Source organism: Dipteris shenzhenensis, unplaced genomic scaffold (genome assembly GCF_047967505.1).
Source record: "Dipteris shenzhenensis isolate YYH24624 ecotype China unplaced genomic scaffold, Dip_SZ_1.0 scaf0119, whole genome shotgun sequence".
In the NCBI taxonomy this organism is placed as follows: domain Eukaryota; kingdom Viridiplantae; phylum Streptophyta; class Polypodiopsida; order Gleicheniales; family Dipteridaceae; genus Dipteris; species Dipteris shenzhenensis.
This window is the reverse complement of record NW_028239425.1, coordinates 45649-57500: the sequence shown is the minus strand read 5'-3', so window position 1 is coordinate 57500 and position 11852 is coordinate 45649.

Here is an 11852-nt window from a genome sequence, read left to right as displayed (position 1 = left end):
TCTGTAGAGTGACACTGAAACTGACTCATCTGTCAACTATTCCACAACTACACCAAAAAAACCTAACTCTGCCTACGGAAAGTCGCCAGAGTTCGATTAACCTCCAAGTTCGAGATAACGGCTTACATACCAGGTATTGGCCATAATTTGCAAGAACATTCCGTGGTCCTTGTGAGAGGCGGGAGGGTGAAGGACCTACCTGGTGTAAGATATCATATCGTTAGAGGAACTTTAGATGCTGTAGGAGTAAAGGATCGTAAGAAGGGGCGTTCCAGTGCGTTGCAGAACATTGTCGTAACTTGTATCATCGCAATGATTCCGTATCGGTTGTTCTGATATGTCAAATGCATAGCCGACCCGATAGTGGGAATGTTGCCAGGGGACCGAAGCCTGCTATTACGGAGATTGATTATTATCTTATTCGTGTGAAACAACTCGGTGTCCAGGGTATTGCATTCCAGTAAGTTGAGTCTTACCCGGACTCCCATTTATTTGGAAAATCTTCGAATGTCTTCTCTCTCTCAGAACGAGTTCGGACTACGATTATGGAGATTCAGTGGAGGTTTTGTGAACATTTGGTAATTGGATCAATAAACCCACGGACATTCTTGGTGAGATAAATGAAATACGGATTTCCCTTCTCCTATTCGTGGGATGATGAAGAGGAAACGGATACTCAATGCCTAATGAGTAAATATGATTCATTGAAGTAACCCGAACTTACTTCAAGACTTTCTATTCAATCATATGGAAAGCTGCATTCGATGAAAGTCGCACGTGCAGTTTGGGGGGAGATCCTCGACTAACCGGCGGATCCACCCTACAATATGGAGTGAAAAAGCCCAAATAAGATTCTAAGATACAGTCGAGATAGAATCGGAATCCGACATATCTGTAAACTCATGTTACACCGGAGCAATGTAGCGAACAAAAAGAAAAATATAGAATCGGATCCGATTTATCGTAATCGATTAGTAAACATGTTGGTTGATCGTATTCTTAAAGATGGCAAGAAATCATTGGCTTATCAGATTCTCTATCAGGCTATGAGCGGATTAAGGAAAAGACGAATAAGAATCCACTGTCTGTCCCGCGACAAGCAATACGTAGGGTAACTCCCGATATAGTAACAGAATCCAAACGTGTAGGTGGATCGACTTATCGAGTCCCCGTTGAAGTAGTACCTGCAGAAGGAAGAGCTTTGGCTATCCGATGGTTATTGATCGCGTGTCGAAAACGTTCAGGTCGAAGTATGGCTTTAAGATCAAGTGATGAATTAATGGATGCTGCCAGAAATTCTGGTAGTGCTGTACGGAAGAAGGAGGAGACTCACAAGGTGGCAGAAGCTAATAAGGCTTTTGCCCATTTCCGTTAGTTCCGGGTTCGTTTCAATCCACAACCTCTTATTGGTGGATTGAAACCTTCTACTCCGGAGCGCAGGGTATTAGGAATCAAGATACGCCAGAAGCATATGGATAAGCAGAAATTAAATAATGGGAGAAAGAATATCCAAGTCATAGGGGAAATTTTGTCACTGGTATAGTACCTCATGAAAAAGAGAAAGACTAGTGTCGAATCGTAAAGTCCATAACATCATCGACATGATCAACATGATCGACATGACCAAAGTGATCGACGCAATCGACGCAATCAACATGATCGACATGATCGACATGACTAGAATGATCGACACAATCGACACAATCGACATGATCGACATGATTGGCACTGCCCGCCATCCCCGCGACTCCCACCATTCTCAACTATCTCCGCCTGGGGCGGACTACTCACCTCGGGGGGGGGGGGGGGATGTCAGGCAACGCCAGCAGATATTTATCCTGTATGTCCCTCACCTCGAATCGATGATTGAGTCGTAGTACATCTAAGGCAAAGCTGGCATCTCCCATGATGTACTCGAGGAGCCCGAACTAACGTTGACTTTCCCGTGGTTTATGATAATAAAAGGGAAATGCGTCTGAAAAGAGAGTCAAGGTTTGAAGAAGTATCGTGCGAAAACAAAGGGAAGTCTTTCCCGTTTCTTCGGATATTCAATCAATATTAGATTAGTTGACACAGTGGGATTCTGTGATATACTATGGATCAACAGGCTCATCAGCTTGGGTAATCACCAATCGTTTCGAAAACCAAAAATTACCACGACCGCAACTTTAGAAGACGCGAAAGCGCAAGCTATGGGGTCGCTTCTGCGACTGGATCACCAGCACTGAAAACCGTCTTTACATCGGATGGTTCGGTGTCTTAATGATTCCCACCTTATTAACCGCAACCTCTGTATTCATCATTGCTTTCATCGCAGCTCCCCCTGTAGATATCGATGGTATTCGTGAGCCTGTCTCCGGTTCTTTGCTATACGGAAACAACATTATCTCCGGTGCTATCATTCCTACTTCTGCAGCTATCGGTTTACACTTCTACCCAATCTGGGAAGCAGCTTCCGTTGATGAATGGCTATACAATGGTGGTCCTTACGAACTGATCGTTCTTCACTTCCTACTTGGTGTAGCTTGCTACATGGGTCGTGAGTGGGAACTTAGTTTCCGTTAGGCATGCGTCCTTGGATTGCTGTTGCGTACTCAGCTCCCGTTGCAGCTGCTACCGCTGTGTTCCTGATCTACCCAATCGGTCAAGGAAGTTTCTCTGACGTATGCCCCTAGGAATTTCTGGTACTTTCAACTTCATGATCGTTTTCAGGCTGAGCACAACATCCTTATGCATCCTTCCACATGTTGGGTGTAGCTGGCGTATTCGGCGGCTCTCTATTCAGTGCTATGCATGGTTCTTTGGTAACTTCTAGTTTGATCAGAGAAACTACTGAGAATGAGTCTGCTAATGCAGGTTACAAAGTTCGGTCAAGAGGAAGAGACCAACAACATCGTAGCTGCTCACGGTTATTTTGCCCGTTTGATCTTCCAATATGCCAGCTTTAACAATTCTCGCTCTCTGCACTTCTTCTTAGCCGCTTGGCCCGTAGTAGGCATCTGGTTTACTGCCTTGGGTATCAGCACCATGGCATTCAACTTGAATGGTTTTAACTTCAACCAATCCGTGGTTGATAGCCAAGGTCGTGTTATTAACACCTGGGGCTGATATCATCAAACCGTGCTAACCTAGGTATGGAAGTTATGCATGAACGTAACGCTCATAATTTCCCTCTAGACTTAGCTTCTGTTGAAGCTCCTTCTGTAAACGGATAATACCTGTCTGGTCGTGCAGCATCACTAAATACCAAACCTCGCATAAGGTTTGGTATTTAATGGAGATTCGTCACGATGGAATGAATAGAAATAATAGTAATATCTCGCCATAATCTTACAATTATCAGTTTCCAAATCTTGGATTCTGGGGAATCTTTGAAACACCCTTCTAGGATTACAGAGAATGGGAATCAAAGATATTCTCATTCTGATTAGCGGAACGCTTGTAGTCCCGTACCCACTGGAATAGATTGAGAATACATTTTTCACCTAAACATATTTTTTCTTGTATTAATATATAGACGAATAATACGTACGCGCATCGAATGAATGACCCTAGTAGATCTTGTTCTCTCCCAGTTAAGAAAGCTGAATAGGGAAAGTAGGGGGCGACGTAGCCAAGTGGATCAAGGCAATGGATTGTGGATCCATCACGGCGTGGGTTCAATCCCCGTCGTTCGCCATCAGGTTGGAGAACTCGTCTTTATCACTCGGAATAAAATAAGTTGATGAGGAGATAGATAAGACATAGATAGGTTTCTTCAACAATTCGAGATTCCCGAGACAGCTTCAGGTAGGTACGAATACACCCACAAATCACCACATCGAAAGTACTCACTCCATTTGGGCCTTGAATCTTTCGATATTATCTATATAATGGAATGTGAGAGGTGGGTAGTATCTACCACATATAGATAAAGTGAGAGAGATCATGAGGTAAGAGAAGTGGGAGAAGAAAAAGTAAGAAGTCCAGATTTATTCTCTGAAGTTCCGAAGTTAGCAGAAACCGATGGATTCCACTACTCATTTGAATCATTGAAAAATCAAGATCTAGGGGAATTTCTAATTGGTCTATTCTCCATGTTATGAACCCTCCATCAAATTATTTGACTTATTAATTCTGAGTTCAATCTTTTTACGGAATCTGCGCGATTCAATGAAGCGGGGTAATAGCGTGACTCCGGGAATCCTGATGTTACTAACAATACCAATTCCTATGCATCGTTCAGGTGAGAGAAATTTGATCGAAGGAGGTTCTATAGATCTAGCGAAACTAATTAATAGAACTGGTGGAGTAGTAAAAAAACCAGCAACAAATTCTGTTGAATCCTTCTATCCTCTTTCTCTATCAATAAGATGCTCACCTGCTGAAAAGGATAGAAAGGGAAAGACACGTAATTCTTACTATTCGGATTCAAACGGAAATATTTCCACAACTTCGACGAGGGAAGAACCGCAAGTTCCCATATATAGTGCGATGGATCCTTCGGTTTCAGATGGATGGAGGGTCCGGCTGATGAGGGATCCACTCCCCATCAAGAATATATCCAGAGATGTGACTGAGAGGATTGAAAAATCACTGGGGGATAAGAATCTAGAAGATTCAAATGAGTTTTTTGAATTCTATATAAATGTGATACTTCGTAAGGATGACTGTTACTAAAATGATTCTGATTCGTTACTTCTCCGGAAAATCCATGACAAGCAAAGGGTTTAATTGGCTACAAACAGCAACATTAAGAAGCGATTCCTTCATTCCCGTAATATCGGACTTTTGGGACAAAATGTTACTCGAATCCAGGGATTCAGTAGATCGGCAGGGAGATGAATCACCGTTCTATTCCGAGCGGAAGGGTCTCTCCAATTTGTCTCTATTTCACCCCATAAGAATACAATGTCATCTATGATGGTGTATCCCTATCCTATAGCGATATAAGAGATTGGTTAAATTCCATTGACGAGGGGAGTTGGACACTATTCCGGGATTACGCCGATTTTTATATGTGGCATTCCTGTCACCAAAGTCCTTCTCATGGAATAAGGATGAGCGCGAATTGAATCTAACGAGATCTCTCTTAGAAAAGAGATTTATCGAACTTGATTATCTATCGGATAATCAATTACTCACTGAGGTACCAAGTATATTACTAGAAATTTCCTGTGGTTTCTCGAAGTATGTCTCCTCACAAATAGAGACATCTAGAGAATTGGAGGCTTTTCATAGCAACTCAAGGGATGAGTCTGATTCCAGAAATCAGAAGGTTGGGAAGGAGATACCTATCGAAGATACTTGTTTATCTAGTTGAAGTGAGGAGAGAAATCCAGAATATGATTCAATGAAAAGATCTGGAAATGGCTTTGTAGGCAGTTACTCTCCGGAGGAAAGAGCAATAATCCACTGATGATTCTCCAGAGGCGGTGAGTCACGGCTTTTCAACAGAATCATCTATACATGAACTAGGTATGGGTCCACCGCCGATGGAACTCCTATTAAGACATATTGGCAGAAGAATGATATAAGAATTCCGTGTCTTTCGGTATCGGAAGAATATCTCATTTATGGAAAGTAGAGAGAGATTGTCGGCATTTTACACTCGACTCTCCTTTATTGTTGGGAGATCCTTTCTCCCCTTCTGTAGCGGGAATAGCAGAAATGATTCCAATAAATGTATTGATTCTTCCTAGAATCGTAAGTGGTTCTTCCAATTATTGGGGTTAGATTCCCACGGAAATGAGGGGGAATTTTCTATTCTACACGCCTATTCACAACTAATAAATGAATCAAGAAACCGACTGACTGGATTTCTTTTAAGAGTTAAAAATCGAATTTGATTTCCAGTAAGGTAAGAATTGGTAGTAGTAGCGAGGAACCTAGAAAGCCTTTCTATCGAGAGGAGATCTATCATTTGGTGGAATACTTGACGAGGAATCAGAGATGCAAAATGGCGCATACTTCGATCTTGATAAGATTATTTCAAACCGTTTAGAGATCCTTTTCGATGTACCTGTAGAAAGAACTGATGGAAGTGAAAATCCTACTTTTTCAGATGAATCGGGAGAGGGAGGTAACATATCTTCAACATACTCTCTAGTTAGGGTATATGAACGAAATAGGTTAATATCTCTCTACTCAGTATACACGCTCTTTTCGCGTGACTATTTCTGTACATTAGCTAGTGAATATCTATCCAGAATCAACTATCAATTGGGTAGCCGGGAGGGGGGCGAGGGATCTACTGGTGTAACAAGAATTGCAATTGAATAGAGATTATTGGAATGGAGGGGTAACATAGAGCGTTTGTTGCATGAATGTATTATTTCCCCAATTGATGAATATCCAGATGTTCGGTCAAATGTGCACAGGTGGCTTGATACAATCAGAGACTTGTCTTTTTCCCCTTCCAAGAGAGTATTCGCAGAAATAAGATCCGACTTAGGTAGATCAATCTATGATCTGTCGATATTAGCACTAAATAATATTGGTATCACTATTCGTAGTACGGCTGGGAGGAACAACAAGTATCCCAAGGAATTTACCAATATATCATCTATTTACCGAATCATTATTCCAAGTATATTAGTGAAGAAGCTTCGACAGATGGGATTGATTATCTTGTCTATAAATTGAACAATATAGATTATCCACTGCTTGATTTCCTTCTGAGTTCACTCAACCTCGATGAGAAGATATCCTTTCTCAAGGAATCTTCGGTAGAAAAGATAGTTTCTTCATCGAGTCCGGATTGTTAATGGATGAAGAATCGGTAGGCTCCTCAATCTTCCTAAAACCGCAGTTAATCCATTCTTGTTGAATCATCCTGTATCGAATGTATTGGAACAAAACTCCCGAATGGTGCTTATTCCGCTACGGGAAGGCAGGATTGGGATCTGTTTCTGGATAATTTGAATTATGGGAAAGGTTCGAATAGGAATATTGGGAGTATTTCGGGATCCATTTCCGATGAAGTAGATACACCAAACTTTATAGATTACTCGCATTTACCCGTATTGAACTGTGCCGGAAGGGATTTTATCTCAATAATCAGAAGAAGGGATTCGTTGGTTGGAGGATACAGCAGTAGTTACTCTGACATCTTAGAGAATTCGTATACGGGCTCCGGTGATGAAGTCATCCCATCTCTTGAAATAGGATCCTTAGATACAAAAAATATCACTTCATCTATTCAATCCCAAGTGTCTGATTCGTTGTTACCCAATTCCTCGCAACGAACGGAAAGGGAAACTATTGATCATATACTCGCAACAACCGAATCGACTCCATCTGATCTGGATGAATCTGCGATACCACCACTAACTCATTCAGATAGATTTCTTGACTCTATTTCGGATCTAAGAGGACTACTGACGGGGTTGAACTTATCTCCTCGCGAAACGGGAGATTCGTCTCTATCTTATGTGGTAGCGATGGAAATTATTGGAAAGAACATTGATAAACTCTAAGCTATCGGCTGATTGGCGATCTCGACCCCGTCTCAAAAATTCGGGAGTGGATCAAGTCGATTCGGAGGGATCCATTGAGAAGAGATCAACTCGAGGAATGATTCTATTGGGAATCAATTCTATCAAAATGATTCACACATTGGTTATTTTTGGGAATCAGAAGAATCTGAGACGCTTTATTGGTCAAAGAAATTCTCATTATGCAGCAGTGTAGCATCAAGATCTCCAACAGGATTAACTGGAGAGAAGGTTCTGTACGAAAATACGAGGCTTGCAGATACACGTGTCTAAAAAGAACCTATTCTTCCATCTCATCTCATTAATTTCGATGAGTTATCAAAGGATTTAAACAAATATAAGATCTCTTGGATCTTTTGGAGAGACAATATCTGCGAGAAATGGAGCCCATTCGGAGAATATATACCTCGGTTTTTCACCCCTAACTGGTGGAGATACTTTTATGATCTGATTAGAGAGATATATCCAGAAATAGTACTCAAAGTAAGTGATGACTTGAATTACACTTTCCCCGGAATTACGGAAAGAGTTGCTGAGGATATAGGTAATGCTAGAGCTTGTTTATCGTTAAGCCTAAGATCAAGATTCAGAAACGATTCCATCAGTAACGTATTATCTAAAATAGATCTCTCTATTTTCGAAGAAATTACTAACTAAACGCAGGTGTCGCATTCGAGATGGTCAGTCTTTAGATTTTCGAATAAGTATGCCCCATCCTACCTCGTTTTCTCGATATTAATTTGTTCTTGCATTTCTCAAGCATTATTTATCTGCTGTTTCGGGTTCCAATTCCCCTCACTTGTGGAAACGTTTCAATATCACCGGATATTTAATAGACCCAATGCGTGGGTTTTATCTGGAAAAGGTAATGTATTCTCCCTCGACAAGGTAAATGTAAACGAAAGATCTACTGATACATTCCCTGAAGAGATTCCTGAATTATACAAAATAATATAATCTTCTATTACCTTGTGAAAAATGACCTAGATTCGTGGATACTTCGTAGGAAAAGCTCCGACACCCTTAAGATTAATAAACAATTACTGACTCAATATCTAGTGACAAATAAAACTATTTCCAAGTATGAATCGAAATTAAATTCCAATTACGATTCATTGAGCGGTGGGATTAATCACGAACCCACCCCAGAAGAAGGATCTAATCTTTTGTCATACCTACTTCGGATTCGTCAAAATGATCTATCAAATTACGAGATCTGTGAGTTGGATCCTGCGGAGAAGTGGGCTCTTCTTGCCCTTGAAAGAAATATTCTCCTTTCAGCGACAATGAGACGAAAAGGCATTCCGAATATTCCATGTCGTGACGTACCTATTTTGCTTTCATCAGGATTATTACCATCTGAAGGAGTTCCACTAGTAGGACCCATAGAAACTGGACGATCTTATGTAGTTAGGGATATAGCATCCAATTCCTACTTTCCGTCGGTGAGACTGCCATTGAGGAAGTTGTTATACAACAGATCATATTTCAATAATGTACGTGGGACTTTCATTTCGAAACAGAGCGTAAACCGATTGAATCTTATTTTTGCAATAGCAAAAGAGATGTCTCCCTGTACGATATGGATTCAAGACATTCATGAGTTGAATGTTAATCGCCTGTATCACAGATTAGAAGCCGATCCCAGATTCTTACTCTGCCTAATTTGAGGAGTATCGGTAATGGGCGCAGGAATCCTTGCATTCGCAAGAATCTCGTTATTGCTTCGACTCATGTACCTGCAAAGGTAGATCCAGCTTCAATAGCTCCAGAATTGGTCGAACTAATTGATAAATCTCCGAGGGTCTAACAGGCGTCAGCGTCAAAAAGAATTGTCAATTCTCTCGCGTGTCAAAGGCTTTGAAATAGAAGCTGATCCCTCTTTTCTCGAAGGTACTGGGTCTGGAACTACGGGTTATAGCAAACGAGATCTATTTTCTCCTGCTAATGAAGCATTATTAATCACTACTTCTAGAAGAAGAAAGATTGTATCCGATAGATGCAATTAAATTAGCTTTACGTAGACAAAATTTCAATTGTTACGTATATAGGTAACGGAATCCGATTCGGTTCTGGATATGGAAATACTTCCTTACAATATAGGAAAAGCTATTCTGAAAAATGGTTTGATAGATACTTCCCCTGCAGATCCCTCATTTATTGGTAGTAATACACTGAAGAAGAGGTTTTACCACTTGTATAACTGGTATTTGGAACCTTTAATAACCGAGTCAACAATTAAGGAATTCGCTATACTTCCGCATATCTTAGGGCTATTGGCCGGATTAGCAGCTCGTGATCCTTGGTTCGGAATGGATATGAGAGAGGAAGAGAATCTCGTTGTTATTGATAAAGTTGTAGAGAATGATTCTAACTTAGCCTGTGGTATCTCGGAAACCTTTTGAGGGATTTCTTATGTTCAGAAATCTGTAGAAGTAGAAGTCAATTCGCTAATAGTCCTCCTCTTCCTTCTTCCATCGAACCCAGGTATTCTCCAGATATAATCTCTGCGAGTCGTTCTTATAAATCTACAAAGAAGGGGGTGTCTAAGATTCCAACTGATTCTGAAATGGAACAGTCGAGTGAAGTAGACTCGATTCCGAAGGAAGTGTCGCGTGGGATTACTTGGTCCCCCAAATTTGGCGTTTTGGTTTCATGCGAAGTGGCAGTTATGAATCGATAAGAGTATTATCCGAATCGAATAATTTGTATAATTCGATCTTTTTTCATCGGAATCAGGATCAAATCCCCCAACGGGATTTCGAATTGAATAAGATTAAGTCTAGTTGGAAAGAAATCGCATAAGAGAAAAGGATATCTTTTCGTTACAAGAGAGCCTCGGGTAAATCGAGACAAAGAGACATTAAAAGATTAGAAAATTAATTGGATAATCTATCATTACGCGAGCAATTCTTGAATTAGGAATCCCCAACTCATCTAATCAATACGAAACGCAATGTAATCGATCCGATGAACCAATTCTATTCATGGGGGGGCGCTTCACCTGGGATCCCATGCTTCTATCTCAGCCGGATCATAACATTCCCTCTTCACGTCATAGTTTATTAGCGAAAACAAGAACTGGTACGGAGGCTTTATGTTACTTACGGTACGAGGAGGGAGCGCGAGAAACATTTCTCAAATGAAAAGATTAGAAATTTCTTCTTCTTCGTGGATATGACCGGAAATCGATAACTGAATTATCTACCAAGCGGTGGAAGAATTTCCCTTCGGGTGAAGAACGACACTTTGAATACGTCAAAGAAACCTAATTCATGCATATATATTTGCAATACCCGCAGATATTTGTTCCTATTCACTCGTATCAAAGCATTCCAATGGAAGATTTGCAAGAGCGATTCCTTCGTTTCAGGCTTATGGTTCATAGAGATAGATGGATGAGACGGAATCGTCACTCATCCAAAGATTTTCTCATTCATAACATGTTGTTTGAAAGTTACCACTACCTATTCAATCTATTTCGATTTAGTGGGACGTCACCGGATCGAATAACAAGACAATTATTGAATGGGAATTCGATATCGCATCATAAAATCTCGGATATTCTTGACTCAGTCTGGATCCCTAGCAATATATAGGGCTATTCAGGATTCGAATTGGTGAAAGGAAGATACATCTTTTCCCCTTACTGATGCAATAACTTCTGCTTATAGAATTCCGGATAATTACTAAGTTATAGATCACCTTCGGAGTCTTCCTATTCGGGAGATGGAAGCAACATTCGAAATCAAGAAGGAGTAGGAATCTCTTATATGGAAATGTAGGAAGTAGTTCGTAGAGGACGTAGTAGTTTTCCAACATCCTTATCGGAACAAATCCTTGATGAAGATGTCGATCCATTCTGTTTGAGATTCTCCGGAGATTCAATTTCTCGGTGATCAACGGTAATATGGGGAGGAAGGAGGGGCATTCCCCTCATTCATCTTTACATTCCAAAAATTCATTCTAAAGTTTGGATTTTCCCGTATCCAACTAGATAATCAGGATTTCAAGTCCTTTCCATTGTTTCCATTGGAAGGGCTCTAAGGACCCCGGGTCCTTAGGGGATGGACCATCTAACCGAATCCCAAAATTTTAGTTCATTCAAATTCACTAATAGGGATTCTTGGTGACATCCTAACTAATGCCCCGACTAACTACTAGGATTTCTGGTCCTAGTCCAGATACTGGGGTCTCGTGACGCAGTTTCATCACACTCTAATTGGCTACTACGACTTTCAGTCCCACTCAGGTACTAGGATTTTTAGTCCCCTCGAAGGATTTCAAGTCCCCCGTCTTCTTCAAGGATTTCCAGTCCTGTCTTCTTCAAGGATTTGAAGTCCCCTGATAAGGATTTCTAGTCCCGTTGAAAGACCT